The 13408-nt window shown below is 46.4% G+C and overlaps 1 non-coding gene across 1 annotated transcript; it reads right to left on the bottom strand.

Annotated features, from left to right (window-relative positions):
• Positions 1-8264: 8264 nt before the first annotated feature.
• On the bottom strand, positions 8265-8408 carry LOC149744193 (small Cajal body-specific RNA 20). Its single transcript, XR_016391448.1, has one exon.
• Between the last annotated feature and the right edge of the window lie 5000 nt (positions 8409-13408).

Genomic DNA, 13408 nt, shown 5'->3' with positions numbered 1-13408 from the left:
AGATGCCCCAAGACTTAATATCCTAAATATTGAAAATAGCTTATAATAATGGGCCCTATACTTGACAATGTACTTGATTTAGCCTGTGTTTCCTTGGACAACCATCTTCATCAACCCCATTGGGGATCAGAAGCCAAATCATTTTTGTGGCCTCCTAAATATATATTTTGTGGGCTCCTAAATATATATATATATATATATATATGTGTGTGTGTGTATGGGACCTAGTCCCCTCACCTACAGTGCCTAAGGGATAAGTGCCCCTGCCTCATGTCTGTGGAGGGTGGTCCAGAAACAAAAAAAGGTTTGTTGACCCATTCTCTTTCAAAAACTGGCAAGACATGGCAATATGAGTACCTCCTCCTGATTTTAACCAAGACGTTTCCTCCTCACGTTGGCCCTTGGTGAGTTCGGCAGGCCTCTCCCTCTCTTGGCTGGATACCCTGTACACAGTTTTGGTTCCATATTAGTTATCGCATGAGAGACCTATGAGGGTTTTTATCATGATTTGCATTAGACAAGCTAGGAGGTCTGTGACAGCTCAGGAGGTGTGTCCTTCCACATCTCAGATTTCCACAGTGAATTTGTGTTTTCTCAACTTTAGTCACCCATGTGACCCTTGACAAGTGTTGCCCTACCTTGGCATCAGTCATGGTCGTATTTATTTAAAAGTTTTACTTAACTTCACACTTTGAAAACCTTAAATACTGAATGGAGCTTCATCCTAAGCAGTAACAGCCATGAATCGTAGTCGATGTAGAAGATTTATGGGAGCAGGGGCCCTGGAGCCAGATTGCTGGCATCTAAATCCTGGCTTTGCTCAACGCTTGCTAGCTGGCTAAACTGTTAGGTTGCTTATTCTCACTTAATCGTGGTTTCCACATCTGTAAACTGAGGATAGCAATAGTAACTACCTCACCAGGTTATCGTGAGGATTAACTGAGATGGTAAAAACACAGTGTTACCAATGGCCATACCGTGCTGTCTCACATTTCCAATTTTCATCAATTTTGTGGTTTATTTATTCACAAAGGTCCATGAGAGAAGAAAGATGATGGCTATTCTCTGGCAGTTGGCAATGAGGACAGAAAGTTTTCTTGTGAATATGTCGCTACCATGTTTTTGTGTCCCTATATATGCTTCAGTCAGTAATCCTCTGTTGGCTGCTCTGTTTACAAGGCCCTGCCTCAGGCAGTGTGGAGAGTGTCATGATTCCAGACGCAGCTATTGTGCCATGGGTTCTCGCAGTCTGGGGAGAGAGATCAGCCCATGTGAGAGAAAGAAGCTGAAAATGCTGGAGACAGAGTGCCCAGCCCCACCACCACTAACTTGCTGTGTGGCCAGAGCTAAATCAGCTGACCTCTCTGTGCCTCAGGTGCCACGTCTGCAGGATGGGGATCATGATGGTACCTGCTGTACCGTGTTGTGAAATTTACATGAAGGAATACAAATAAGGCCCATGGTGAGGGCTCAGGTAACTTTAGCTGATGCTAGAGTTAGGGGGTCGGGACTGACTGCGGTCATTCTGCACAGGGGCCTGCACTGTGACTGAGGATGCTGGACACGGAGTGTCGCCCCTGCCCCTGAGTGGATATGAGAGTCTGTGGAGTGGCACAGAGCTGTGCTTGCTCAGGCTGGTGACACCATGTGGGTACTCACTGTGCACCAGGGCCTGGCTAATCGATCTTATAGCCGTCCCCACACTCTCTTTAGTTCCTAATGGAAGAAATGGAGGCTCGGAGAGGTTCAGTGACTTTCCTAAGGTTACATAGGTCAGTGGAAGAGGGCCAGGATTCAAACCGTTGAAGAGACTTTGTTCTTAGCAGCCTGTGGTAGAAGCAGATTTGGCTTTTTTTGCAGGGTAGCGGGGTTTCCCTTACACCTCACAGAGTGAGTCAAATTTTGGTAAATGCTAAGCAGGCCGTGCATGGAACTTCAGTTCAGGGAGGTAGTATGAGCAGCCCCAGGAGTGATCAAGTGTAAAGCTTGTCTTAGGCAACGCCAACCCAAACAGGGTGGTCAGGAGAATGAATGCATATGAGGTGCTGACCTTGAGAGGGAGCTGGAGGGGGAGCCTGGAGAGAACTCTGTACTGGGTGGGAACTAAAGTTTAAAAGTTAGGTTGGGGTCCAATTTATGGAAGGAGTTAGAATGTCTGCATTTGGGATCATGGAAAACTGTAAGAGTTTTGTGCCGGGGGAGTGCCTTAATGAAAGCAGTGTTTTAGGATGTGTTTATAGGAAGGGAATCTCTAGGCTGGCTCTTGGTTCAGTTCATTGCAGTTACTGGGCCTGCGGGACAAGGTACAGATCCGGAGGGCTTACTTGGAGGCCACAGCTGGCTGTCAGTGGGATTGGGAGTCCCCTTGAATTTGAATGTAAAGTTCCGTGTGGATGGTGGCATTAGAATAGTGTGTGCACTTTTCATCAGAAAAAGTGGGACACAATGCCCCTAACCACCCCCTCCCACCCAAAATAATAAGAAGAATAAATAATAAATAATGATAATAATCGGAAAGACCAAGGAATTGAGTAATGGAAGCAGTCTCTGGAGTTGCAGCATATGCATCTGGTTTTAGGGCACTTCTACTTTCCTGCTCATAGCAAGAGCTTTGGCCCTGAATTCTCACTACACGACACTGACAAGCCTTATTGCCCCTGAGCCTTAGTTTCCCGAACTATAAACAGCTATTACTCTTACTACTACTATTTGCTAAACTAAAGATAATCATCTCACGGAATTCTTATGAAGTCAGAATGAAGTATGGAAAGATACTCTATTAACTTTAATTGTGTATAAACATAAGGGGTGATTTATGTAATTGTTTTATTTTTTATTGAAGTATAGTTGAATTATAATGCTTTGTTAATTACTGCTGTTCAGCAGAGTGACTCAGTTATACATACATACATATATATATATATATATATATATATATATACATTCTTTTTCATACTCTTTTCCATTATGGTTTATCATAGGATATTGAATATAGTTCCCTGTGCTATACAGTAGGACCTTGTTGTTTATCCATTTTATATATACTAGCTTGCATCTGCTAATCCCAAACTCCCAATCCATCCCTCTCCCACCCCACCTTCCCCCTTGGCAACCACCGGTCTTTTTTTTTTTTAATATTTAATTTTATTTATTTTTGGCTGAGTTGGGTTTTCGTTGCTGCGCGCGGGCTTTCTCCAGTTGTCGCGAGCGGGGGCTACTCTTCGTTGCGGTGCACGGGCTTCTCACTGCGGTGGATTTTCTTGTTGCGGAGCATGGGCTCTAGGCATGCGGGCTTCAGTAGTTGTGGCACGCGGGCTCTAGAGCGCAGGCTCGGTAGTTGTGGTGCACGGGCTTACTTGCTCCACGGCATGTGGGATCTTCCTGGACCAGGGGTCAAACCCGTGTCCCCTGCATTGGCAGGCAGATTCTCAACCACTGTGCCACCAGGGAAGTCCCACCAGTCTATTCTGTATGTCCCTGATTCTGTTTCTGTTTCATAGATAAGTTCATTTGTGTCATATTTTAGATTCCACATATAAGTGGTATCATATGGTATTTGTCTCTCTGACTTACTTCACTTAGTATGATAATCTCTAGTTGCATTGTAATTGTTACTTGTGATAGGGGTTTTACTCATTTCTTTTGAAAGACACTTTTTATCATGAAAATATTCAAATATACACAACAATGGCAAGAGTACTGGAACGGACTCCCATAAAAACCATCATCCAGCTTCAGCATTTATCACGATCTTACCAAATTGTTTCATCTATCTCCTTTCCTTGCTCCCTCCCTCCCTGCTTCCCTCCCTCCCTTCTTTCCTCCCTTCGTTCTTTCTGTCCTTCTCTCTTCCTCCCCTCCCCACTCACTCTCCTCTTCTTGCTGTGCTGATTTAAAAGAAACTCAAGACAACTTGTGTTTTCATCCCTGTATCTTTATGTGTATATGCACTTTCTAAAAAATACAGTCTTTTTTCCTACATAACCAGAGTGCCATCCAGGCGCCTGAATGGTAATACTAATCCCTTGGCGCCATCACCCAGTCGCTTGTATTCTGAATTCCCTGATTGCCTCAAGAAATGACTTTTTACAGTTGGTTCTTTTAGGATATAAGTTTTTCTGTGTCTACGCTGATAAAATAAAAGGAAAACTTGAGGGGGTGGGCATTTGCATATCTAATCCCAGCCTTAGAAAGCGGAGGAGGAAATTAAAGACAGCCCTGGATATATACTACTGCTGGTGGTTGTATGTGGCAATAAAAGTGATTCAGTGTTTGCATTCACTGCCCTATCTCAGGACAGCATGGACCCTTTGGGTTTGTTCCAAATCATTTGCAGACTAAATCCCAGTCCAGACACTGGGACAGTGCATCCCTTTGCTGTAACCAGGCATTAAGGGTAAAATTGCATGATTTTCCTTTAAATTCTGCCTGAGATATTAGGCCATTATGAGCAGCAAGCTTGTAGAACCACCGCTGTTCGTGGCTCCATGTGGTGAAGCATGAACCAGGCGTCTCGCTAAGGATGTCTTTACCTTAGGCAGCCTGGGCTCAAGCCTCAAGGGCTGCTCCCTGTAGCCACATTCTCTGGGGGCATCCTTCAGAGGGAAACCTTACATGACATTCTTGAGCCTTGCTAGGACTGGGAAAAGCTGTTTGCTTTTTTATTTATTTATTATTTATTTATTTATTTTATTTGGCTGCATTGGGTCTTCGTTGCTGCGTGCGGGCTTTCTCTAGTTGCGGCGAGCAGGGGCTACTCTTCGTTGCAGTGCGCGGGCTTCTCATTGCGGTGGCTTCTCTTGTTGCGGAGCGTGGGCTGTAGGCACGCAGGCATCAGTAGTTGTGGCACGTGGGCTCAGTACTTGTGGCTCGCCGGCTCTAGAGCGCAGGCTCAGTCGTTGTGGCGCAGGGGCTTATTTTCTCCGCGGCATGTGGGATCTTCCTGGACCAGGGCTTGAACCCGTGACCCCTGCACTGGCAGGCAGATTCTTAACCACCGTGCCACCAGAGAAGCCCAAGCTATTTGCTTTTAGTCTACTCGATGGTAGAAGAAATGCAATGTGCTAATTCCTGTCAACTTTCAGATTTTTCAAGTTCTAGCTCAATCCCCATCTCTTGGAGGAAGCCACAGTACTCTCATCTTCTGAGCTCTTACTGCTCTTGAAATGGGACCAATTCATTGGATCCCTATCACACATTGCTTCCATTGCGAGTCAGTCTTAAATGTATGGAAGCATGAACGGTGTATGTATGTGTGTGTGTGTGTGTGTGTGTGTCCATGGGTGAATGTAATATGTATGTATACGTATGTGTATTTTGTGACTTCTCAGTTACGGTGTAAGCTGGCACTTGACACACTTGTTAGCATTCCCCATGCAGTACCCCAGAGCAGTGCTGTGTACATAGCAGGCATTCAGTAAGGACTTGTTGATTGGTTGAAAGTGAATATAGAAGAAGGGTGGATGGCCTTGACTAAGGCCACTGAGCCTGGGGGCTTTTACTAGCTGAGCTTGTCCAGTGTTGGCTCCATTCTCTTATTTTCCTCCCAGCCCATCTGGCAGTCCTGAGTGACAGACTCTGAGGTAGCAAAGATCTTCCCAGAGAGGCTCTAGCACTTAGCTGGTGGCCTTCCACGGGGGTGGAGAAACAGATCAGCAGCATGCTCTCCTCTGTGTCTGAAGCACTGTGTGTGGAGCTGCCCTGGAAGTCTGAATTGCAAAGGCTCTTCTCTCCTCTTTCTCTCTCCTTCTTCATAGTTATCATCCTTTTCCTCCCTATCATTAGTGTGTGTATGTGTCTGTGTGTGTGTATAGTTTTTTAATTCATTGTCCATGTACTATAAATGAGGGCCAAAGAAAGACATAAGCAAGTCATGGAGAGAAAGAAAATACATGAGTTAAAGTCACATATATTCTGGAACAAGACAAATGCCACAGGTGAGTAACAAAGCAATAATATGGGAGTTCAAAGAAGGTAGATGTTACTTTCAATACAAATCTGGAAGCATACTTGAAGAAGTAGACTTAAAGATGACTCAGGTGTGCGTGGGAGTTCTTATTTGCCTTCCGCAAAGAAACACTCAAGAACAAAAGTAACAGATTATCATTGTAATTTACATGGAGATGATGAAGAAAGCAAAACTGAAACAAACTAAACTGAACTATAACCTTGTCTAACATCCAAGGGTGATAATGAAAACTACCTTTTCAGTTTCTTATCCTATAATTTCTTTTACAAGTACTATATTCCACATACTGTAGATAGTGTGCAGAGTCCTGCTCTTTGTATAATTTGAATTCATGCTAGATTATCTTGGCACTCACAGGTAGAAGTTTAATTTCTAGGACACCAAAACTTCACAGACAGTAACTATACCCACCACTTAGCTCAATAGCTGATGGCGTGCAGGGGAAAAGGCTTTGTAGCCCGGTTTCCCAAGCCCTGGGCAGCAATTACATAAATGTTGATGCAAATGAATATGAAGAAGGCATACAGACAATGAACTTAAAATGTCTGTACACCTTTTAAGGACCTATTCTTTTTTATTTTTGCCTTGTACACTTTTTTTTAACGTTTTTATTGGAGTATAATTGCTTTACAATGGTGTGTTAGTTTCTGCTTTATGACGAAGCGAATCAGTTATACATATACATATATCCCCATATCTCCTCCCTCTCGCATCTCCCTCCCTCCCACCCTCCCTACCCCACCCCTCTAGGTGGTCACAAAGCACCGAGCTGATCTCCCTGTGCTATGCGGCTGCTTCCCACTAGCTATCTATTTTACATTTGGTAGTGTGTATATGTCCATGGCACTCTCTCACTTTGTCCCAGCTTACCCTTCCCCCTCCCCGTATCCTCAAGTCCATTCTCTAGTAGGTCTGCGTCTTTAGTCCCTTAAGAACCTATTCTTGAGGAACTGACTTCATATGTGCTTGAGTAGACGGATAGAGATCCATAATCAAATATATGTATATAGGTATAGTTTACACAAAGGTGTATACATATATATACACACAGATATATATATGTGTGTGTATATATATACATATATGTGTGTGTGTGTATATATATATACATATATATATATCTTTGTATAGACTCTACCTATATAAACTTATATATTATATGTCTCTGAATTCTACACACACACTCAGACACACACGTTCAATTCCTTCTAACACTGGCATCCTTTAGGTACCACTTCTGTGTGGAGTCACACTGAGGTTAAGTCTGAAGTGGCAATTATTCAAATTAATGCACCGAGGAGCCCAATTATATTAAATTATTTAAAACCAGGCATAAATGCTTTGCATAAGGAGTGAATATGTGAATACTTAGGCATTAGAGTGAGGGGATAATTCACACTCAGAACACAACAGACGAGCAACTGATGTATGTTTAGTGAAGGTGACGCTGATGTGGAGGGGAGAGCGTAGAGTCCAAGTCTGCTCCTCCCGCAGCTGTTCTTTTGTTATCTTTTCCACAGAGAGTGGTTTCTTGCTTTTAGAACAAAATAAGATGCTCTCAGAACTTTGGTTAGCGAAGAAAATACTTTTAGGACTTTAGAATCTTTTAGAATTTCTGTAAAACACCATTTTGTCAGCTGACGAAGGAGGCACTTGAATGTCGAACACTTTCCAGAGGCGAGGGCCCGGGCTGGGTGGCACAGCTCACAGGCTTTGGGTCCCCGAGCTGTCCCACTGGAGGCAGCTCGCTGCCTAGGGCAGGGCTTGAGCTGCTGCCAGTGTGCTGAGGGGCAGGTGTGACTTCCTTGCCCTGACGCCCGGGGTGCCCTTCTTCTCCAGCACCCACTCAGGCCTCTTCCTCGCCACCCCCGCCTCACAATCCTGCACGGGACCCTGTGCAGGAGACACAGCTGGGGACTGAGGGCGGGAGCGGCCTGGCTGGCGCCCAGGTCAATCCAGGCAGGGAAAACGGTGAGCTTCCCCCCAACTGAGGTGGCCTCAGATGCCCTTCTACAACAGCCTCCGTGCCTGGACCCCGTTCCAGGTGACATCCCCTGGGAACAAGCAGTTGCGTCTAGGAGGGCAGGAGGTGAGAGGCCCCCTCACTGGCGGGTGTCTGTACAGTAGGTGATCACTTGTTGGGGGTGCATACGTCCTTGCCCGGGGACAACCTAGGCCAGGATCAGCCCATGAGAGCCTGGCAGTGTCCTGGGAAAGAAAGCCAGAGGCCCCGTGCCCAGTGCTGCCACGTAAGGCCCAGCCTGGTGTAGACCAAGTAGGGGCTCCCAGCAACTACAAACGTCTGAGGTAGGAAAACAAGGCTGCCCAGCTCATGGCAGCCCCGACAGGGATCCCCCAGGGCTGATCGGCGCTTCCAGCCCAAGGGCTGAGGAGACGAGGTCCCCTCCCCGCCCCCACACAGCCCCATGGGAGAGAGGCCCTCTCCTGCTGGAGTTTCTTAAGTGTTTGGTAAAGTAGTGGAGAGAGTGGCAGCCCTAAATCCTCATTTTCTGGAATTCTTTGATATGCCAGCCTGAGAGCGTTGCTAACATAGTAGGTTTTGCATTATAGTGGAGGTGGGAGGGCGAGTTGCAACCTTTGAAATATGTCTAAAGAACAAAACAAACTAAAACAACAATTTCAAACAAAGTTTCACCGACCTGAGAAAGGTGGAAAAGAGTTATACAGAGTGGAACGTACGCCGTGAGGATTCCTCACACGTTCAAAGTTTTGAGACAACCAAATGCATTCATGAATAGTCTCTTGAGGAATTTCTGACACCTGAGGCTTTTCTTCCTTTTCGTGGTTCTGTTACGAAGAGATGGGGTGTGTGGAATTTGTTGGTAGTGGAGGATGACTCTTAGTTCAGGCAGGATTCTTACCTGTGGTAAGGTGAAATACTTATGCTCTTCGAGTGATGACTAGTTTGTGAGTCAAAGGATCAGGAGTGATTATTTGCGACTATAGAAAAGCCTAAGTTAAATCAAAGGAGTATTTGTGGGGGGAAAGAAGAAGAAAAGAAAGAAAGAGAGAAAAAGAAGAATCAGGATGGGTTCACTAGCTTTGCTGCAGAGAGCATGTGTGAGGGCAGTGATGGACACGGGCTGCAGAGCTGGTGGTGGGGTCTGGAAAGCAGTGCTGGCGGCCTAAGGCCACCGGATGGGCTCACAGTCAGGTCTGGCCAGGGCTTGGGAGGTGCAGGCCTCTGCTTTGTCAAGCAGGCAAAGCAAGCTCAGAGGAAAAGAGAAACTGAAGTTTTGGTGGCTTGCTTCTCCTGGGTTTACGTAGTGGTCTCTTAATGGAGTTCTGAAGGCAAAAGGAGCAACAAGAAACACATGAAGAAGACGGGAGAATGTTTTCATCTATTTCCAAACTCTACAGCATGAGCGTCCCAAAGAAACATTTAAGGGACACCCTCCCTTGGTTTGCAAGGACAGTAGGAGTTGTTTCATGAAACCAGTATTGGAAATATGGAAGTAGTGTCAGCCTGAACCTCACACAGCCAACTTTGCACATTGCTTATATTTATGCAGATTTGACCATTGGTACACTGGAACCCCCCAAAGTGAGCTCTGTTACACTGGCTTTTCTCGACTACATATTCATGCAGCAGAAGGACCCAAATACTAAGATGGGAGAGGGAAAATGGGGCGACAGAGAGAGGAGGCCCTTGGTCTCGTGTAAAATTTGCCGCGTGGAAACATCCAAAAATCTAAATATGGCATAATTCCATTAACTGAGATGCTGAGGGAGCAGTGGAGTCCACAGGACAGGTTTTACTTTCAGTTGTTAATAGTTGCCAGATATTTAGGGGGGAGCCGTTTTGTGACCCCTCACTCACGTGGTTGTCGGCTGTCTTCCTAAAATGCAGGTTGCACCCTCTTGACTTAAGCATAAGGGACAGGATGGGGATCTCCTGGTTGATTCGCAGCTCCTAGAGGGCGCAACCTTGCTGGGCACCAGAGGCTCTGGTCCAAGGCCCTGCAACTGTAGCCAGAGCGGAGTGACCTGACCTGGTCCTGAGCCCAGGAAGGTTTGGAGGGTGGGGCAGGTTGGAGAGTGCAGAATTGACAGAGGTGACAATGGTATGCCTCTTTCCCCCCAAACTCTTGTCTGGGCAACGATTTTAAGAGTTGTAGGAAATTTGGGCTGAGTTCGTCTAAGCATTCGTTACCCCTATAGTCTAATATTAAGGCAGTGTCCAGGGCTTCAGTTCCGCCGGTGTCCAGCAAGACAAACCACAAAGTCCCTGGGCCCCCCATGACCAAACCTCCCTCACAATACCATCTCCATCTTTTTAACCATCCCATGGTTCCAGAGGATGAATGACCCTTTTTAGTCATCCTTGGGGAAAGCTTTTGTTGAAAAATCCAACCCACTCCTATTGATTATTTACTGTAACCAAAGATGGGTTTTTCAAAATGGGGACCGTTCCCCTCAGTATGATTTTAAAAGGCACCCACTTTTTCCTATGCTCAACTTCCCCCATAACTAAGGTGACACCTGCCCAATGAGTAAGGATTAGTGGCTGCTGGAGCTGACGGTCAGTTGTCAGGACGCAGACCTACCAGGCATAGTAATAACAGCAGGGACAGAGCGCAGTTGGTCAGCTCCACCTGCGTGTAAGAGTGGGGGAAATAATAGTAAAGGTGGGAGGGGAGAGACAAAGCCATATGCCAATCCAGAGCCTGGCACATAGTCGGTGCTAGCTCTTGGGGTGGGAGGGCGGCTGAAGGGAGCACCTTCAGCTACATATCCTAAGATACTTTAGCAAGAAGGAAATAGCTTCTCCTGATGCACTTTCAAATCTTCAAGGCACCGAGAGCTCCCTGCTGCAATTTTTCATATCTGACATGAAATGCTCAATATACTAATCAATCCCTTTTTCTCTCTGCTTGAAGGTTTGGTTTAAGAGTAGAAGGGCCAAGTGTTGGAGACATCAGAGTGCAGTAATGCTCAGAAACGTGCCCCACGTGCCCCCGGTCCTCCCTGCTGTCATCAGCGTGTGTGAACCCTGCCGTGCCATTCTGCTTCAGGAGCTGGATTGGGTCCACGTTTTTCTGGAGCAAGTGCCGCTGGAGCTGCCTCTGCTGCCCGTGCCGCCCATGCCACCCAACCTGCCTGTGCCACCCGTGCCGCCTGAGCCACCCATGCCACCCAGGCCGCCTATGCCACCCTTTCCTCCTATGCTGTTGCCTCCTCCGCCCTGTTGTCTTCCACACGTGCTTCACTGTAGGTGCCCTCATGTGGCATGGCGTCGTTCCTTTCCATTGGAGGTCCTTCAGCTGCCCCGACTTTCTATTGAATTGTTTATGTGACGGTTTTTTCCAAAGTGCCTTTGAGCCAGTTTCAAATTCTGCATACCTCACCACCAAGAACAGTTCCCCAAATGCCTGCAAAGTATATTAAATAGAAGTAGAGCCCTTGACCCACTGTTTTAGGGCATGTTTTTGTATTTTCAATAAAGTTGTGAGTTCTCTGCATATTTGTTCTCTGTGTCACATGGGGTTAGTAAATTTGATGGAAATTGCTAAGCCAACGCCATTCAGACCGAATGCCCAGGAGGCCTCCTTTCATGCAGTAACAGCCCTGAGTCACCATCATAGGCCATGCACATCTCAGAAGTTTGCCAGGTGCCCGTGAGGGGTTTACACAGACCCACCTGTTCTCTTCCACCCTCTCCCCCAGCACCCATGCTCCCCGCACGCTGCCCCGTTGGGACCACATAGATGTGCAAGCCGGGTGGTGTGAGTCTCGAATGGGAGAACAGTGTGTTTCAAAGCAGGCCTGAGGCCCATTTATGGTGACCAGCTCAGGTACAAGGAGGACTCCAAGGGACACTTCTGCAGTGACTACTCATAGGGCTTTACGGAAGAAAGGGAGCGGGGCACCGTCGGCTTCTCTCCCAGTCCTGTTCACCGCCTTCCCTGTTGTGGAGGGCATGTGGGGAGAGAAACCACGCTCGCGGAGGGGGAGGGGCCTACCTCTGCGAAGGTAACACAAGAGGAGACTGTCCAGGCCCGCATGCGGCTCTTCTCACCCCGTCTCCCCCACCCCCAGATACGGAAAGCATATCGTAGCTCCTTCCGCAGCTCAGAGCTTAGGGATGATGTGGCCTTCAAGTGTATTTTGTCACCTTCAACATTCTTGAGAGAACCCTCGTTCCAACTAATTCAACACTGAAAGAGAGCCTCTTGGGTGAGTGTTGCCTGAAGCCAGGAGGTGGTGGTCCCTGAGCACTGATCCAGGATAATCACTTTATTTAAAAGAAGCAGGTAGGGCTTCCCTGGTGACACAGTGGTTAAGAGTCTGCCTGCGGGAAGATCCCACATGCCGCGGAGCAACTACGCCCGTGCGCCACGACTACTGAGCCTGTGTGCCACAACTACTGAAGCCCGCACACCTAGAGCCCGTGCTCCACCACAGGAGCAGCCACTGCAATGGGAAGCGCCGCGACTACAGTAAGCCCGCGCACAGCCACAAAGACCCAACACAGCCAAACATAAAATAAATTCATTTTAAAAATAAAAATAAATAAAAGCAGCAGGTATGGGAACATACGTATATGTAAACAAATTACCTAGATTCCACTGGATATCTGTACAATCAACTCGTTATTAGAACAAGGAATAAGAATTTAGACAGAAGATTGTGCTCTTCACCTTACTGGTTTGGACTGGTTATTCTAGTTATCACTAGTTATCTATAGCTAACGTATCATCTAGGTCCCCTTACATATCTATGGTACTGTGGATGAAAACTGTCGCCTGCCATATCAGTAAACAAGGGATGTTGCAGCCACCAAGCCAGCAGTCACTACAGCCACCCACAACGGTGCACCCTGAGGGAATTCAGGATGGAGAAAAGCAGGAAACTGGCCCTAGATCGCTAAGGTGCCTATCAAAGGAATGATTTCAATGAGCCCAGAGTCTTGCATCTTCTCAGACATAGAAAAGCACGCTAAATTCAGTAACTTGAGATGTCTGGTTTTCTTTAATTAACAGTAATCTTTTGATGTTCCGACTACCTGGGTTTTGTTGCAAAACTCCTATATATCGTGGCTTCTCCCTTACCTCTTTGGAGCAGTCCCTCAGAGCTCTCTGAGAGGCTGTCTTCCGGGCTGAAGTCCTCAGTTTTGTTCGCCAAATGAAGCATAATTCTCAACTTCTAGGTTGCGCATTTTTTTTAGTCGGCAATACCTTCTTCCTACTTAATTTGATCACCAACCTTACTATTTTGAAAGTTCACTAGCATGTGTTCTTCATTGTGAAAAACTTTAGAAAGCAAGACTACATCCAGAACTATTAGATTATTGTAATAGGCTGAATCTACTGTACTCCTTACAAGGTTGCGCTTATAACTTTTTAGCCAAAACTAACATCTGCAAAGACAACCTCCCTCAGGTCTCTGTATTTGTTGGTAGCTAGTTTCTAAAGATTT

This window comes from Delphinapterus leucas, chromosome X (genome assembly GCF_059928025.1).
Source record: "Delphinapterus leucas isolate spDelLeu-1000000601 "Yukka" chromosome X, BTC_Dleu_Yukka2, whole genome shotgun sequence".
Classification (NCBI taxonomy): Eukaryota; Metazoa; Chordata; class Mammalia; order Artiodactyla; family Monodontidae; genus Delphinapterus; species Delphinapterus leucas.
Note: the sequence above shows the minus strand (reverse complement) of the source record. Positions and strands in the feature narration are given on the sequence as shown.